The sequence below is a fragment of the Anabrus simplex genome, chromosome 1, assembly GCF_040414725.1.
Source record: "Anabrus simplex isolate iqAnaSimp1 chromosome 1, ASM4041472v1, whole genome shotgun sequence".
Taxonomy (NCBI): Eukaryota; Metazoa; Arthropoda; class Insecta; order Orthoptera; family Tettigoniidae; genus Anabrus; species Anabrus simplex.
In genome coordinates, this window is record NC_090265.1 from 987,098,447 (window position 1) to 987,118,348 (window position 19,902).

At 39.6% G+C, this 19,902-nt stretch overlaps 1 long non-coding RNA gene across 1 annotated transcript in view; it reads right to left on the minus strand.

Annotated features, from left to right (window-relative positions):
- LOC136857859 (uncharacterized) overlaps nucleotides 1–18,819 on the minus strand; it is a 336,893-nt gene extending 318,074 nt beyond the window's left edge. The window contains exons 1-2 of the long non-coding RNA XR_010858570.2: nucleotides 18,606–18,819; nucleotides 18,338–18,467 (exon numbers count right to left, since the gene is read on the minus strand). This is a non-coding gene — a long non-coding RNA (uncharacterized lncRNA). The remainder of the gene's footprint in view (nucleotides 1–18,337; nucleotides 18,468–18,605) is intronic.
- Between the last annotated feature and the right edge of the window lie 1,083 nt (nucleotides 18,820–19,902).

Here is a 19,902-nt window from a genome sequence, read left to right on the forward strand (position 1 = left end):
TTCAGTCAGGCTGTTATACTCGGTACACAGCTGTAATCCCATCTATCGGAGTTGAGTGGCAGCAGAAGAGACAAAGAATATCACAACAAACAATGGTCAATGTAATGTTATTGTTGATCAATGTTATGCGCTTTCGATATTGTAGGCCTTCATATTTAATTTTATTTCGAGTCTGAAATACCACTCTTATCATAGTTGGTACGGTAAAACTGAATAAAACATAAATGCTAGGAAATTGTATTCTCTAGTAGTACTTTTCGATAGGACCAATAACATAGGTATTTAATTACATTTTAGGCGCCTTCCCATAAAATACAATTTCATCCAGGGTGAATAACATTATTTTATAGCTTAGACCGTAATTTCTTATTACCTGACTCTATATACCGATTATCATTAAATTCGTTTAATCTATTTTCTCGTAGCGCGGCGTTGATATGGACTTAGAAACAAAAGTTCAAATTCATGAATATCTGTTATCATAGCCGGTACGGTAAAAATGAATGACATAAATGATCGGAAATTTAATTCTATATAACTTTAGTTATGTAGTATTTATCGATAGGACCACTAATAAAATAAATATTTGATAATTAAATTTTAGGCCTTCCCCTAAACTACCATTTCACTCAGCGTGAATAAAATGATTTATAGTCTAGATTGTAGTGGCTCATCCCTACATATCGATTTTCATTAAATTCTCTCAGCCGTTTTCTCGTGATGCGTGTACATACATACATACATACAGATAGACATACAGAAATTGCGGAAAATTAAAAAGAGCATTTCCTTGTTACTGTGGACATAACCGATACACAAATACTATTCTTTTCAAATTCTGAGCAATGTACAGACAAAGCTCTTATTTTTTATAATATTATATATCTTGTATAGATTATGAACTTACTCTTTCATTCTGGCATGGAATAGACATTTCTCTTTTGTATTCTATAACTCTGTACAAGAAATAACTCCGTTTCCAGCGACGTCCCTCTTGTTTATAGCATGCTGTCGTAGAAAACTCCACGCCGTAAATTGTTTGCTCTAGTTGCAGTCCCAAAGTTGTTTGCATTGTTATGCTGCACCTTCCTGAGATCGAGATCAGACGACCTCAGAGGTGCAGTCGGTTAGTCATTGTTCTTCTATTCCTAATATAGGGGGTTCGATCCCAGCTCAGGTCAGTGGCAATCCCCTGTGAGTGGGATTGGTAGAAAGCATCCACGGTATTCCCTACCTGAGGTACGAGGTGACTGAAAGGGGTATGCAGAGACTTTGTACTTGGAGGCTACAGGTCTCCTAGATAAGTATAGCATTGTTTCTACTTACTTCTGCCGGACGCCTTACCCGACCTCCCTTGGTCAACTCTTATTCTCTTCTGAGCCTGACAGTTTGCGAGGCCTAGGGAGTCTTTCATTTTCACGCCCTTCGTCACCCTCCGCTTTGTCTTTTTCCGATGCCTCCATTCTTCTAAAAATCGGACCTCTTCCATTTTACTAGTGTTAATAGAGGATGGTTGCCCGAATGTACTTCCTCTTAAACCAACAATCACCACCACCACTCACCGGCTATGGCTATGGCTATTTCTTGATGGGTGCAGTATTCTTGCACCTGTCTTTTGGCAGAGGCCACAGTAAAATGCAGCTTCCACCGAACTCTCACAGTACGGAAGCTGCTATGGTGTAGAGTAGAGTACTGACATTCAGAGGACGATTAGTGAGTCCAGTTGGCACTACTCATAGGGCCGGTTGTGCTGGAATAGCACTTTCTGGCTCATTATAACATCGTCATCGTTTCTTGAGGTTTCCCTATAACCGCATAACCTTTTATGGTGATTTTCGAGGATCTAACCAGCCTCTAGACTTGACATACAGACAGACGAAATGTTCGTAAATATTCCTGAATTACGCTATTTTAAAACAAAGAGGCAAAAAAGCGTAGAGAAAGTAAGAAACTTAACTTCTCGTAACGCTCTTACGTTAGATACGCGAAGAAATAATTGCTGTGCATTCTGTAGACTGCCATTGGCAGGCCAGGGAGAGCATTAACCTACGAGTGTTGGTAAATAAAGCAGAAAGAATAACAGTTAAATATCGTCCGTCACGCCTGATGGAAAGAGAAGAGAGATGAAGAAACGGTCGTTTGTTATGTGAGATGTGCGAACCTAAAGGACGGAGCGGAACAAGGAAGGAAGGAAACAAGGAAGGAAGGAAGGAAGGAAGGTGTGCTGTAGGGTCATCGCCCTGTAGTCGCACGTGGCGCGCTCAGTGGTGGGGAGGGGTAGGCCACGTGGAGTTCCGTCGCACGTGCAGTGGCTCACGGCCTCGCTAGCTGCCAGCTATATACTGTGACAATGGTACAGTACCCAGGAATCTGGTCCTCAATGGCACCTTGAGCGCGTGTCAGGGGAGAGCAGGGGTTTCCTCCTTTTTAAGTAACTAAGCAGGCAGTTTATGTGACTTACAGTCTTGTGACCATTAGTCATGTGATCGATAGTTTACGGGAAAAGCAAACTGTAGAATGGATACTTATGAAAATATCACGTGAGTTTTACAGAAATCACAACGTACTCGCCTTAGTGAGGAGCTAGTGACAATGTCAAATTCATCGTATAAAACATCCACCTCCATGGCTGTGTGTACGACGAAGGGTCACCCAAAAGGCTGGTACGGTAAGTTTGAATCCTAGTGTTGATCATTTTAATTAGTTACCATGCTTTTCCTCCTTAAATTAGGGAGCGTGATAGACGAGTGGTATTGCCACCGGATTATCACCAAGGCGGACGCGGTTCGAAACCCAGTCATTGCATGTGGAATTTTAAAAATTGGAGAGTCACAATACCTTTGGTTTGGATTCAACATAAAAGTAGGTCCCGAGGCTATGGTCATGTCACGTATAATTAGAAGCTTGCTTTCTGCAGGAGGGCACTCTGAATGAGGAGATAAAACCTAACAGTAAACGCGAAGGATGAAGCCGTACGGCTTCGGTGGTAGGGTGATGTGATGCGAATGGATGAGGAGAGGTTACGTAGGAGAACAATGGGTAAGAGAAGTAGATGGAGAACAAGGTGACGGTAGTTAGACTCTATTTCAAAAAAATTAAATTGATAAGCGGTGTGGAACTAAACGAGATTACACAGTCAAGCTGTAAATAATTTTTTTTTTTGCTATTTGTTTTACGTCGCACCTACACAGGTGGGTCTTATAGCGACGATGGGACAGGAAAGGCCTAGGAAAGGGAAGGAAGCGGCCGTGACCTTAATTAAGGTGTGCCTGGTGTGAAAAATGGGAAACCACGGAAAACCATCTTCAGGGCTGCCGACAGTGGGATTCGAACCCACTATCTCCCGGATGCCAGTTCACAGCTGTGCGCCCCTAACCGCACGGCCAACTCGCCCGGTTATTGAGGATTTTGGAGGTACTTAGTTTACAGAGGCTTGCGGAGTGAACACTGAAAGGCTTAACTGTCTATAGTGAGTATGTATGTACTGTATATGTGTATGCCATATTCTATTGATCTTACGTCGCACCGACTCAGAGAGGTCTTGTGGTCACGATGAGATAGTAAACGGGGTCAGCGGACGCAGAGTGGGTCTCGGCCCACAAGTGGCAACGGCTGGCCCGTGGTCCGACAGTTCTGCACTCCGACCGGCCAATCGAGCAGAAGAGGGGTGGCCACGGCTCTACTGAGTTCTACCACTCTGTATTCGGGAGACGGAGAGGTACTGGTCCCAACAGTCGGCTGTCCTGAGAATGGTTTTCCATTCTCCTGCACTAAGGCGAATGCTGGGACAGTTCGCAGTATAGGCCAGGGCCACCAACACTCTCACCTTCTCCGCACATCTCCTCGCATACAAATCACCTGACCTGAGGGACGGCGTAGTTTTCAGGGGAGCAATGAAAACATTTAGTAGCAGTAGGAAATGGCTGAGACTGGGAAGGAAGTGGCCGTGTGAAAAGGGAAACCACGGAAAACCATCTAAAGGGGCGCCGATGGTGTCGTTCGGACCTACCATATCCTGCAGGCTAACAGCTACACAGCCCGATCCACTCAGAGAAATCGCTCCATACCATTTAAACAAGGTAGCGTGACAGAGGTTGTCAACAAATCGGTCGCGTTTTGAATCCCGGACAATGCATGCGGTATGTTTGAACTGAAGTCATGTAGGCTACCTGTGGTTTGGATTCGACGTAAAAAATTGAAGTCCCGTGGCTATGGTCATGATATCAAACTATAACCTTGCTTTCTCTCAAGGAGATAGAAAGCTTAGAGCCTCTTTCAGAAGTCACAGTCTTACTTTACTTCCCAAACTACCGGGCGAGGTGGCCGTGCGGTTAGGGGCGCGCGGCTGTGAGCTTGCATCCGGGAGATAGTGGGTTCGAACCCCACTGGTTCGACGTAAAAAAATTGAAGTCCCGTGGCTATGGTCATGATATCAAACTATAACCTTGCTTTCTCTCAAGGAGAGAGAAAGCTTAGAGCCTCTTTCAGAAGTCACAGTCTTACTTTACTTCCCAAACTACCGGGCGAGGTGGCCGTGCGGTTAGGGGCAGGCGGCTGTGAGCTTGCATCCGGGAGATAGTGGGTTCGAACCCCACTGTCGGCAGCCCTCAAAATGATTTTCCGTGGTTTCCCATTTTCACACCAGGCAAATTCTGGGACTGTGCCTTAATTAAGGCCACGGCCGCTTCCTTCCCATTCCTAGGCGTTTCCCATCCCTTCGTCGCCATAAGACCTATCTGTGTCGGTGCGACGTAAAGCAAAATAGCAAAACAAAACTCCCCAAATTAGCCTCAATTAATATCAAGATGAAGACTGGTTATGAAAGAAATGTAGTACACGTAGTAAGTAACCTACTTGAGAACCGTCCGTCTTCTTGACTTGAGGGTCGTGGTAGTGGCCGTCGGTTCAGAGGGCCCTAGGTTCAGTTCACGGCCAGGCCTGGAATTTTAATTTTTTAATTCCTCTAGACTGGGTGTTTGTGTTCATCTATATTTTCACCTACGCGCAACACACTAAACTACCAACCACCAGAGAAACACGCAATCTGAATATGTATAGTGAAGCACCAGACCATCCGGCCGTAAAACAGGCCCAAATCCACACGAAGTGCCGACCCCGAGAAGTTGGGGAAAATGCCAGGATGAATAAGAAGACTCCCTAGGATTCACAAATCTAATACCGGCGGGGACGTAAAAGAGTAACAGTTGACCACGGGAAGTCGATAGGATAGATGAAAGAGAGGAGGCTGACACAAGTAAATGGAATCATTATCAGAACTCAGCTAAGGGCCCCGTGGTCGCCAACCCACGATCCCAAGTTAAGAGCCCCTGGGCCATTTCTTGTCGCCTCGTACGACAGGCAGGGGACACCGCGGATGTTATTTTACCGCCCCCGTACAGGGAAAACTACATGGGAAATTATGAGCCTAAGAGGATGGATCTTATAAGGAATGAAGGAAAGACAGGATGTGGAAAAGTGATAGAAATATCGAAAGCTTTATGATGAAGTAGACATATTTCAAGACGCGATCAAAATTGGGTTGGGAGGAGAGAATTTGAAATAAGTGTGGATGGGAGTAGGAGGAGAGGAATGCAAAGGAGCCGGAAACGTTCACCCTGTCTGAACGGAACAAACGGAGCAGTAGTAGTACCAGCAGAAGAAACAAGTACATGGAAATGGTCTGCATATGTATCGGTGCACCCATGAAGTGACACCCGATTGGACTTTATGTTGCACCAACTTAGACAGGTCTAACGGCGACGATCGGATAGGGCAAGACTAGGATGGGAAGGAATCAACCGTAACATTAATTTAAGTACAGCCCTAATATTTGTCTGGTGCGAAAATGAGGAAAAACAGAAGGTTACGTGAACGATTTCGGTCCACGAAATGTCACTGTATTATTTGTCCCAAATGGAAGATAATAATCGCTTTTACTCAAAGGTAAGGTAAGGGTTGTTCTGCCCGAAGGCAGGTCCGAACCTCCACAGAGGTGGTCCTGAGCCGGAGTTTACGTGCGGTAGGGTGGCCAGTTCCTTTCCGCTCCTCCATTTCCTTACCCCCCCACCAACAGCGCGTGGCAACCCATCCAACTCCTGACCACGCCCAATGTTGCTTAACTTCGGAGATCTCACGGGATCCGGTGTTTCAACACGGCTACGGCCATTGGCATTTTACTGAAAGAAAGTGTAAAAAGAAAGGATGATAGACATAAAGCTGAAAATTACAGGCCAGTCAGTTTGACATGCATTGTATGTAAGCTTTGGGAAGGCATTTTTTCTGATTATATTAGACATGTTTGCGAAAATAATAACTGGTTCCGTAGAAGGCAGTTCGGGTTTAGGAAAGGTTATTCCACTGAAGCTTAACTTGTAGGATTCCAGCAAGATATGGCAGGTATCTTGGATTCAGGAGGTCAAATGGACTGTATCGCAATTGACCTGTCTAAAGCATTTGATAGGGTGGATCATGGGAGAGTACTGGCAAAAATGAGTGCAATTGGACTAGACAAAGGAGTGACTGAATGGGTTGCTATATTTCTAGAAAATAGATCTCAGAGAATTAGAGTAGGCGAAGCTTTATCTGACCCTATAATAATTAAGAGGGAAATTCCTCAAGGCAGTAATATTGGACCTTTATATTTTCTTATATATACACGTGATATGAGTTACGAGGTGGAATCAGAGATAAGACGTTTTGCGGATGATATTATTCTATAGTGAGTAATAAATAAGTTACAAGATTGTGAGCAACTGCAAAATGACCTCGATAATGTTCTGAGATGGACAGGGGTTAAAAGTCAGATTGTGAGTTTCAAAAAATAATAGGAAAATTCTTCTCAGTTTTAATTACTGCGTTGATGGGGGGTGAAAGTTCCTTACGGGGATCATTGTAAGTATCTAGGTGTTAACATAAGGAAAGATCTTCATTGGGGTAATCACATAAATCTGATTGTAAATAAAGGGTACAGATCTCTGCACATGATTAGGGGGGTGTTACGGGTTTGTTGTAAGGATGTAAAGGAGAGGGCATATAAATCTCTGGTAAGACCCCAACTAGAGTATGGGACCCTCACCAGGATTTCTTGATTCAAGAACTGAAAATAATCCAAAGAAAAGCAGCTCGATTTGTTCTGGGTTATTTCCGACAAGAGAGTAGCGTTACAAAAATGTTGCAAAGTTTGGGCTGGGAAGACTTGGGCGAAAGCAGACGAGCTGCTCGACTAAGTGGTATATTCCGAGCTGTCAGTGGAGAGATGGTGTGGAATGACATTAATAGACAAATAAGTTTGAGTGGTGTCTTTAAAAGGAGCATAGATCACAATATAATGTTGGAATTCAAGAGGACAAACTGGGGAAAATATTCATTTATAGGCAGGGGAGTTAGGGATTGGAATAACTTACCAAGGGAGATGTTCAATACATTTTCAATTTCTTTGAAATCATTCAACAAAAGGCTAGGAAAACGACAGGTAGGGAATCTGCCACCTGGCCGACTGCCCTACATGCGGATCAGTAGTGATTGATTGATTGATTGATTGATTGATTGATTTCTTGCTTGCTTGCTTGCTTGCTTGCTTGATTGATTGATTGATTGATTGATTGATTGATTGATTGATTGATTGATTGAAATATCCCCCGACTCAAAGTCTCACGCTCCAGAACACTGCCCTTGAGGTGGTAGAGGTGCGTTCCCCGCTGAGTCCGAAGGAAAACCAACCCTATAATAATAATAATAATAATAATAATAATAATAATAATAATAATAATAATAATAATAATAATAATATAAGTGTAACTAGCTGAAACCCGTCAAGACACGGCCAATTTGGTCAATATACACGACATCACTGGTACCGGTACTTAATTTTTTTTACAATTTTCTTTACGTCGCATCGACTATTTCTACACATTAATGAATGATTTTTGCAATTGGCTTTACGTCGCACCGAAACATATAGGTCTTATGGCGACAATGGGACAGGAAAGGTTTAGGAGTGGGAAGGAAGCGGTCGTGGCCTTAATTAAGGTACAGTCCCGGCACTTGCCTGGTGTGAAAATGGGATACGACCGAAAACCATCTTCAGGGCTGCCGACAATGCGTTTCGAACCCACTATCACCCGAATTGAAGCATACAGCTACGCGCTCCTAACCACACGGCTAACTCGCCTGGTCATTAATGCATGACTGTTTGCCACTGGGGCTTTATTCCATATTGAGGCATGCTAATCAAATATCGTCAGCTGCTTTGGAATTTAATTTTAATCCAGACACCGAACTCTCATTTAAATTTAGAGGAATTTTGAATGTAATGTGCAGTGTTCAACCACTGGGCAGCTAAACAGCGACTATTCCTGTCGGCGTTACTGATATAACATGAAGCCCTAAATTGAAGCACTTTTGTCTCAAAAATCCTAAATGCTTTTCTAGTGATGACATTCCTGACATTTGTGTTGTTTTGTTAGATCACGTCAATGATTGCAGTAATAATTGACAATTGTTCCTGATTTGTTATGAGTACCATGTCGGCCAAATAAATATTCGGATTTGGGACATTAATATGACACAGAGGATCGACTCACTTTGCTAACTACCGGAATGGAAGAAGTTCACAGCCTCAGTCTTAAAATTACTCCGAAATCACTCGAGCTAACAAATATAGAGAGACGATATGGAGAAGGAAACGTTTAAATTTATCCGGTATCACTTCAAGCTAGCAAATATGGGTAGAATTGCAGAGGAGACGGTAAAATTGTGCTGAATAGCTTCTTCTCTGCCAAGCGACTCGCTACAACACAGGCTGGAAGAATCTGAAGTACAGCTGACCAAGAAGACGTCTGGTTGGCATGCGTGCTTACACCCTTCCACTTCGGCCTTTCGCACACGGAGCTTCACGCAAGCTGCGTGACACGGGAGCGAATTGCTAGCTGCATGAAGGTAGGCTACAGGCATGCTATTTTTTACAGTGTGCATCCACCAATAGAACGACACGACCTGGGAAGAAATCGGGGATTTGCATATTTCGTGTTGTAATTTGTGTATCTTGTACAGTGTTGTTTCGGATTCTTGATCATGTCCAGTACATCAAGTGATGAAGAAGATATGATTTTCTATTATTACACTGCAAAGAAAATCAACAAAATCAACAAAATACATCGTAGGCTATTCGTAGCAGCAAAAGAACTGTCATAAGTAAGCATGACATGTTTTACAGAATGTCCAAGCAATAACCATAAAGAAACAAAATTTCCATGTTCCACAAGTGAGGTGCTGAGCGGGTTCTAAAACAATGAGAGCTGAATCAACATTTTCCTACGAGGTTATTGACCCCGGCTAAGGTCATTGACCCTATGACGTCATGACCACGTGACCGTGACGTCACACTGTTTACAAACAAGGCAGCGTGCTCTTGACAGCTGTCATCTTGACTAACATGACTGACACTAACCTACCTTTTTTGAACAAGAGAACGTCGCTAAACTCACTGCTGCCATCTTGACTATCTTGACTGACACTAACCTACCTTTTTTGAACAAGAGAACGTCGCTAACCTCACTGCTCCCATCTTGACAGGTCCTAACTTCACTGCTGCCAACTTAACCACGTGCGCGAAGAATTTGAATAAGCGACAGCTGTCATATTGACATATTCTAACCTTACCTTTAGGTCACGTAGGCGTGGAATTTTGAACAAGGGAACGTGGCCAACCTCACTACTGCCATCTTAACAGGTCCTAACCACACTGCTGCCATCTTAACCACGTGGGCGCAGCATGACAGCTGCCATCTTGACAGGTCCTAACCTTACTTTTTGGCCACGTGGGCGTGGAATTTTGAACAAGTGAACGTGGCTAACCTCACTGCTGCCATCTTAACAGGTCCTAACCCCACTGCTGCCATCTTAACCACGAGGGCGCGGAATTTGAATAAGTGAACGTGGCTAACCTCACTGTTGCCATCTTGACAAGTCCTATTTTCAGCCTCGTGGGCTTGGAATTTGAACAAGTGAACGTGGATAACCTGACAGCCATTTCCTTGACAGGTCCTAACCTCGTGCACTTGTTTTGGCGCGGATTTTGAAAAAGTGTGTATGGCTAACCCCACTGCTGATATCTTGATAGGTCGGCGCGGAATTTTTGAACAAATGAACGTGGATAACCTCACAGCTGCTATCTTGACAGGTCTTAACCTCGTACACTTGTTTTGGCACGGAATTTTGACAAATGAACGATCCCTAACCTTACAGCTGTTATCTTGACGGGACTTAGCCACGTGCTTTTGACAAGCGGAATTTTGAACGACCCTAAACTCACTACTGTCATATTGTCGGGACTTAGCCATGTGCAGGCGTGGAATTTTGAACGATCCTAACCTCACTGCCGTTATCTTGACGGACTTAGCTATGCGCGACACCATCTTGGAGGTGCGTAACCTCACTGGGTTCTAGCTAGATGCCTTTCCCGAGGAGAGGCCTAAACTCAGAGGACTCTAGTTTTAAGACTAGTTGCCCTTCTCGACATGTCCCTTCCCGACACCATCTTAGAGGGTCCCAAAAGACTCTAGCTTTACGGCTAGCTGCCCTTCTCGACATGCACTTTCCCGTTACTATCTTAGCAGGACCTAACCTCAGAAGACATTAGTTTTAAGGCTAGCTACCCTTCACGACATGCCCCTTCCCATTACCATCTTAGAGATGGTCTAACCACAGAGGACCCTAGTTTTAAGGCTAGCTGTCGGATAACCCCTTCCCCGACACCATATTGGAGGGGCTAACCTTAGAGGACCCTAGTTTTAACGCTACCTGGCCCTTCCCGACACAATTTTGATTGAAACCATAATTTTGTTAATAATACAATTAAAGAACTATCTGATGTCGATCTCCTAGTCTAGTTTTGTAAAGAATAACGGATGAGAGGATTAGACAAATAATTTTATCGTTTTTGTTGCAGATGTACTTACGTTATGTTATTAAACTGGAAAGCATGGTGTAGAATTGTCCTCTTCTTCTTTCCACCTCCTGTTCAGATGTGTTGCATAAGTTTTACTCACCTTTTTCATTTTACCCTTTTCGTTTGATAAAAGAAGAGGAGGGAGCGGTAGATGAAAGAGGAGGGTGCGGGAAGGAGAAGGTATTACTTTTTTAACTTTTTGAAATTTTACTCATTCATAACAGGTTTTTCTAAAAATCATAAATTGATGGACAAAGGATGAGGAATAGATGTGTAATGATAATCTATTATAGGAGAAATAAAACATTATACCATTTTGGTTTTGTATTATCCATCATCATCATTATCGTTATCATCATTGGTGATTTCTTGAATATTACAAGTTAACCCATTATAGAAATATAAAAATATAGCATTTTTGTTATTATTCATTATCAAATATCGTCAACATTATTAGTGACTTTTGTGAATATTGCAAACATATATTATTACTATTTCTGACTTTATAAAAATATAGAAATGTTATAATTTTCTAAAAATGTTTTACATATTTATTATTTTTCGAAAATAATCATGATGTTACATTTTGAATATGTGATTGATATTTTACATCTTGAATACAGAATTAAAAATAGTTTTTAAAATAAATGATGATGTCATAATCTTTTGTATTTACTTCAATTTTCAATATTTGTATAGATAATCTTCCCCTTTTTCACAGAATTATTATATTTACAATAATGAAAGTTTTTGAATATTTTACATTAAAAATCATGGGATAACAAACAGTAATATGTTGTTGTTGTACCCCATGGTACACTCGTAAGAGAATCACTATTCCACACACGTTTATTATCAAATGGAATTAATGAACATTTATTCTGCTCAATAATAAAAACATGATGTCTGCCTGATTGTATTCTTATCTGTCTACAAAAGGCAGCATATTTAGATGCTAGTACATTACGCTAGTGTTGAATATGTAAATGCGTAACTACACTTGAACGTACACCTTTTGCCGTTTTCAAAGATTGTGAATTTTCTGTCTCATATGCATACATTTTTGGTGCTAAACCAATAAACTCTGTCATAATATTCGTACCACATTCATTTTTCATAAGACCTATAACTTTTTTACTAAGTGGCTTAATGTCAAATTGATTACATGGTAAAAAGGAAGAAGTGTCGAAATATTCAGAATGGTTTCGCATTACATTGTAGACGTTTGTATTCCGAATATGATATATAAAACTATCTATATCCATATACAAAAGTGAAAGATCTGGAAACTGCTGCTTTGAAAATCCGTAATGAAAATCATACATTTTTAGGTTTAAGAAACCTAGCATGACCATTCCCAAATAAGTTGGCTTCGCATAAACTATATCAGTTTTTCATTTCAACAGTAATAAGGTCACGATCAATGACATAATAGGATTTTAAATTAGGTTTTGAAGTGTACTTGCATGCCCCATACCGTCCTTCCCATCTATTCATTAAATGAATGTCGCGATGTATGCGTACATTTTCCATACTTTTCCGTAGATGGAGTCATTCATGAGTTTGAAAAACATACTCTCAAATGTTGATGTAGCACGTTGACGATGCTCTGTATTTAAATCCATGTACGGTTTAAACCATGCTTCCTGCTTAAATGCGATAATACGGTGAATACACTCTAATTTAACCCGTATTCTAGACATTGAACAAGACATTGAATGTGAATATCATACCGCTTTTTTGGAAATAGGGTAGCTAGCAGTTTAATATGCTTTGTGAAAGATCATTTTTTTCAACACAAAAAGGAAGGTCAGAATAAGAATTATGCATATTAGAAGAGTATGCAAGAGAAACCTCTAACACGAAACCGCGATTAGGATCTTTAGCAGCTAGAAAAACATCAAAATGTTCAATTTCAGTTTCTGTTAGCCATACAAGATCTTTATATGGTAAAGCCTGTGACATTGCATACCCATACAGATTATTAACATAAAAATACATAAGATCCAGAGAAATTTAAACTTTGTATTGTACCGTACCCAGGGGTAAATACCCTCTAGGACGATGCCTCCATTCCTGTATGAACATCCGACTAACTCAGGGTTGGGCAGAGTGTGGGTTGGTTGTCGATTGGGTCAGGATAAAAAGTCGAAGTTCTACACTAAAATAGCAATCAATAACAGGAAATGGAGGTATAACACGAATGAGAAACAATCATAGGGGGTAAGATGGATTTATTAATAAATATCCCCGATCAAATCACACGAAAATAAATTGAATCAAGAAAAATAAAAATTTTGTAAAAGAAAAATAAACTCAAAGTGTAAAAATAATTCGAAATTAGAAACGTTAATTGAATAATTGTACAAATTTGACATTAAAAGAAAAACAAGTTCAACAAAGAACATTAATATAAATCAAGATTGAGTTTCTTCTAATAGTCCAATGTTTAAGTTGTATGGCAACAAGTGTACGCAAACACTGCCATATGGTATTTCCGTATGGAGTTTCACACTATCGCATCCCAACGATACGGTTTCAAAACTAAGTTACTCCCGAGAGTCGTCAAACTATTTCCGTAAAATAAAAGTTACATTATAAGAAAAATTACAACGGAAAGAAAAATAATTAAGACGCACCGGACGCTATGTAAGGTATGCAAAATACTAGGGGCAAATCCTACACTATATTTACAGCAATTCAAATAATCAAACTAAACATATATGTACATCGGATATCGAGTAAAGTCTTAAATGCTACACTGCTTCTAATGTGAATCCCGGTTCACTACAAAAGATCTAGACAGAACTAGATAAACCAACAATACTTCAGCACTCGGGCTGTTCCCTTTAAAAAACAACGAGACAGGGTATACAATCATAAATAATAAGGTAAACCATCCTGTAAGAGAAAAACATATAAATAATCCTTAATATCATGAAGAAAGCAATGGGCAACATTGCCTCCTTCTGCTGCGTTTGAGCGCTCAACAGCGCGGTCATCCGTCATGTACTTCCCGGTAGATTACGAGCTGTAAAGAAATATAGAACTCCACTACGCTAAAGATTGGATTTTGTCTCCCAAGGCCGCCACAAGGAAATACTGTCTCTTTCACACATAGCGATAACACAGCCAGGAATCAGCTTGCCATGAGATAACGCCCATCATCAACTACACGGAAACTCCCGTATATTCATTGCTTCTTAGCATGCTTGGGCCATTTAACAACATCAGACTCAATAGTCTGGAATTAACACTGTCCATTCTGATCACAATATACACTCAGAAGACACTAAGCAGGCACACACATCTGCATAATACTCTATCTTGTCAGGCATACCATCAGCCTGCACCAATATATTATAATTCAGCATGCAATTATTATCTCATTATTCCTCATGAATCCCACTGGCCTTTCCACATAATGAGACGCAGTTCGAGTCCTTGGCAGACCATCAGGCAAACAGAATCCAACTTAACTTCAAAGATCTTAATTTAACAACGACGTTCTGCAGCTCCTTCTGGCAGCTTCTGTAAAACCATGCATCATGCAAAATAGCTATACCTGTCTCTCTGAATAACCGAAATAAAATGAATTGATACGTGTTTGACGTAATATAAAAATGAACCTGTCGATCTAGCCCTTCTAGCCTATATATTTAAGGAAAACTCGGAATATCCTACACTAAGTACTATATTTACAACAATAACTGATCCTATCAATCCCTCATTTTCCCAAACATCTACTCATAAATCAAAATGAAAATAAAATAAACATGCATTAATCTCGTATCCGAATCTATCATAGTAACAAAATTAAACAAACACATGCCGTCAGGCTTACTTTATATGAAAATTAAAATTCTATCTACACTGCCCTAGTACCTTAACATAACTTACATATCATGCGGTAAATAATACATGCGTCTTACTCTACATTCTACGTGACTCTCGGGAAACCAGGATAGCAGCTTACATCCCCACTGCTTTTGTGTTTACTCCATGTTAATCACAGCATTAACATGTGGGAATGCACTTCCTTCCTCTACAGGTGTATCCATCATCTTGCTGGAAAACAATTCACTGGAACACAGAAGACTATTATTGATAACCTCTTCACTGCTTAATGCTGCGAGCCGAGATACCCTTTCTTTTACCAGATCAGCTAACACACTGATTCACATATATATAACACACTTCACTTAAAGGGTAAAAACACAGTTTTTAAAGCAGCCCACGGTCCGGTACGGAAGTTCCACGCGAATACGCGCCCGTCGCGAAATAGTGAAACAATAGCACGTTTCCACTACACTTGTTACTCAGCGGTTACCGAACACCGTCTTTATCACTTGAAAGTAAACTCTGCCAAAATTGTACTATTTCATTTACTGAAGTACAGTAAATATTGCGACTGCACAATTTACAGTATCAATGATAACCAGTTACTATTACTGAAATAACGCCAGTCACAAAGTTAATACATCCGCACTGTGCAAACTTTTACTACAGAGTGACGCTCTCCAGAGCTAAGGGTTACTGAGGAGGCTTCGGTGACTCCAATAATGTTGGGGTTCCCGGGTGTCTGAACCAACCACCAATCAGAGAGTTCGTCATGTATGATGACATAATACTTATTGTAATATATTTACCAAACACAGCTCAAACACTAGCAAATCTCTTCCACCAATTTCTATAATACATTTCCAAATATATCTGACTTCAGAAACTGTGGAAAACCGATCTCTTTCAGAAACTGACTTTATCCACAAAGCACGTTGGTCATCCTGGAATTAATATTTGGCGCGGTATAGCCTCCCGGTTTGCCAAATCCCTAAGTTCCCATTGGCTGAAATATCTTGCTTGGTCAGCATCTAATACACGTGTCGATCCTTGCCAGCGCTTGGGTACGCTATCCTTTCTCACGGTCATACGGAAATATGAAGCAACATCCAGCGAACCACTGTCTTGCTCAACATCCGGTATCAGCTACCTTAGGATACGATGCTTTCACATATTAGACTGTAACTTTTCTGAATAAATTTCACATGTTTGGTCAAATAATATTCCAGTTATTATTATGGGCCGGTAGGATACGGCTCAGTGTAAGGAAAGGTATTCTGCCATATGACTATATTCAAAGCTAATCCATAAATAGTTAAGCGTTAGAAGAAACATAATTACCTCCTCAGTCTGCATTTACTAGTGTACTGATCTGGAAAATACTCATGAGTGTATTTTAAGTTCTCGCTTGAAAGTCCATTTACAAGTGTATCAAGTGCAAAATTTATAAATTTATAGGAATCTAGAAAGCGAATGCTAATATTGTCTACACGTTGACTGAATGAAATGAAACGCTCATGATTTTGGGCAATTACACTGAACGTTGTGATATTTAATCGTGCAAACTCTCGAACAATGAAGTGGCTGTTGTACCCTGACAAGTTATGAAAAAGCAAGGAATAAATTTAGTAACACGATATAAAATATTGCATGAATGATGTGCAGGTCCACGATATTTTCCAGCAAAGTGGCAGTGATCTCCAACCTTAATCTCTGGGAATGTGATAGGCTGTTTACAGATGTGATGTATCTGTTTCAACGTGCATAATCATATCATCCAATGACATTTGAATTGGAACCTGTTGTGATATAAGAAAATGAACGCGATGTGCTAACTCTTGTAATTCATTTAACAGCCATTCAGTACAGTTTTCACCTCGATACATCTTAAAAAATTATAATGATGAATCATATTAACAAACAACTTTGTATTCTACAGAAAACGGTATATATTTCTGTATATAATCAGTATATGGTCCAGACAAGTCTAGTTGGCAACGATGAAAAGGTGCTGTAAAACATCTGCATAAACAGTAAACGGAACAGGTTCCTGACGATAATAATTCTCAAATTTCATTTCGGCATTTTCACTATTTGGAAGAACAAGTTTTACGGCTGGATGTGTTGTACAATCAACTAAGTGTGTAGCTAACATGCTTTCTGTTGAAAAACATTGCAAGCATCTGTCACATATAAACGTCTTTTGTTTTTTATGAAAGTTGCGAGCTTGAAAAAACGTGAAAGGTTTGTTATAAGACAGTAGTGGCTTGTGTTTTCATTGCAAACATACAAAGGATGAATATAGTGTTGTTTTGAAGAAGAAGCTGTATAAAGCGGTCCTACAATACTGTCTCCGTTTGCACCTTACACAGAATGAAAAATTAGGATTGTTTTATCTCAAATTTAGAAAGTTTTTAAGCCCGTTGGAAAAGTAACACCGTCAAAATTTAACGTATGTTGTAATTCAATAAACATATCTTCATACTGTGTTGTTCTTGAATGATTAGCTGTTGATAGTTTTAATGCCATTGCGATACACCATAGAAAGCAGCTTATTTATCTTCAATGGCTTTCGGAAGTTGGATTTATTGTCTTATTGAATTAAATGGATCAAATTTACAGACATTATTCTGAAGGATGAGAAATACCTTGTAGATCTTTATTGCTTGCACCTCTTCAAACTTTTGAAATTTTTCAAGCAATTCGTCTACAAAGTGTTCACGAAACAATTCTGAAATATCAGAACATAACAGTCTTGTCATGTTCGATGTTATACAAAAAGTGTCATGGATTTCATAATTATCTTTAAAAAGAATAAGTTAGCATGCAAATGAGGCATTTAGCTTAAGCGCAGTATTTCAGAGTTAGCAAAGAAGTCACTTTTCCTTCAAATAGATTATAGCATGATAATAAAAACGAATTTGGATCTAAAATATTCGATGCATTTTTATAATATCACTTATTATACGTGATGAAAAACACGGATTAATATTTTCCCAATTGGATGCCATGACATTAAAAATAATAATAATAATAATAATAATAATAATAATAATAATAATAATAATAATAATAATAATAATAATAATAATAATAATAATTCATATTCAATTCATGCTTTGCGTGCGTTAATTAAATATCAGCAGGTATTGAGGCAAAAGATATCTATAGGTCGACGACCCGAACAAATAGCATTTAAAAATATATCAACAAAACTAAGAATACATGTATTGTTTTCTATTCCATGATATGACAAGGCAATTGTTCGTTGATTTATATGATGTAATTCCGAATCTGATAATGCGTTAAATCTATTAGGTAGGAATACCTTAAATTCTTCACAGGTACACAATATTCTATCACCACATCTCGTAGATAATCTCTGAAGTGAAATGACTCTAAATTGTTCATTAACAGGAAAATCAGTTAGTCTTCTTGAAGGGGTCCCTTTAACCCGTCCCAGATTGTTAATCCTTTCCATTTTTAAAAATAAAATACTATTATTAGACTTTATTTCGCATAGTTGAATAATGAAAAGATAAAACATACCTTTAAAACATAAATGATGTACGCGTTGAAAGTGGGCAAAGCATAGCACCCCCCAGCCTTTCTGTGATCGTTGAACGTGGATACAGCAAAGCACTCTAGTCCTTTCTGCGATGTGGATACAGCAAAAATACTATAATCAGTAAACGTTTGTCGCTCTGACATTACGCGTCTTCTTTTTACAAATAAAGATAATATCTAAAAAGAAAACAAAAATTAAAAAATTAAAATAATAATAACAACATTCTATACATTTTAAAAATCAACTTACTTTTTCAGATTAATGTAGAAAATCAAGCCGCAAAATTTTTGTGAGTAAGAGTAGACAGCAGATAACAATCACCGATGATGATGGAGTAGACAGTAGATAACAATCACCGATTATGATGGCAATTATAATGATGATTTTCTAAAAAGAAAGAAAATAGTAAATATATAATTCTTTTTTACTTTAAATATAAATATATATTCCTTTTACAAACACTACACACACGTGCGTCTTAAGCTGAACTTGTCGCGAAAGCTGCTTCGATAAAAGTAAGAGAGGGGGAGAATTGATTGTCCGCTTATATATATGCACGTATCGATCAAAGTTCATTATCCGTCTGCATTTTTTTATAAAACGATGGGCACGTTCGATTGTGGTCTGCCTCCACGTTTTACACACACACCTAGATATTATATTTATTCACTGCTGTTAACGAATAACCAATAATTATTATTCAATTTTAGTATAAAATAAAAAATGCACGGATAAACACAGCTAAACAGAGCAAGTGTCTATGTGTAATTGTTTTCGGAAAACCATCTTCAGCGCTGGCGACTAGCATTTGCCTGGTATGAAAATGTGAAACCACGGAAAATCATTTTAAATAGCTGACGGTTAAGTACATTGGTTTGTGACCACCTCCTCGTTTACACACACGCACACATATATTTGTTCACTGCTGTTAACGAATAACCAATAATAATTATTCAATTTTACGATAATATAAAAATGCACTGATAAAACACATCCGAACACAGCGAGTAACTAAGCAGTAACTACACTGCGCGGAAGTACTGCTCCCCTACTGTCTTTTGTTCACACGATACGGCACAGACAGGGGTAGTCAGTAAAGACTGTATGCCACGACATAAATAATCCGTACAATTATTATTTTGGCTTTTTACGACACGCCGACACAGATGGATCATATAGCGACGATAATATAGAAGATAAAAGAAGCGATCGTGCCCTTAATTAAGTTACAGCCTAGAGGAAACTACGGAAAATTATCTTTTTTGCGCTGTCGACAGTGGGATTCGAACCTACTATCTTCCGAATGCAAGCTTACAGCCGTAAGCCCCTAACCGCACGGCCTACTCACCCAGTCGATTTAGTTCCTTCTATATACTGCGTCTTTTTTTGCTTTACGTCGCACCGACACAGATAGGTCTTATGGCGACGATTGGATAGGGAAGGCCTAGGAATAGGAAGGAAGCGGCCGTGGCCTTAATTAAGGTATAGCCCCAGCATTTGCTTGGTGTGAAAATGGGAAACCACGGAAAACCATATTCAGGGCTGC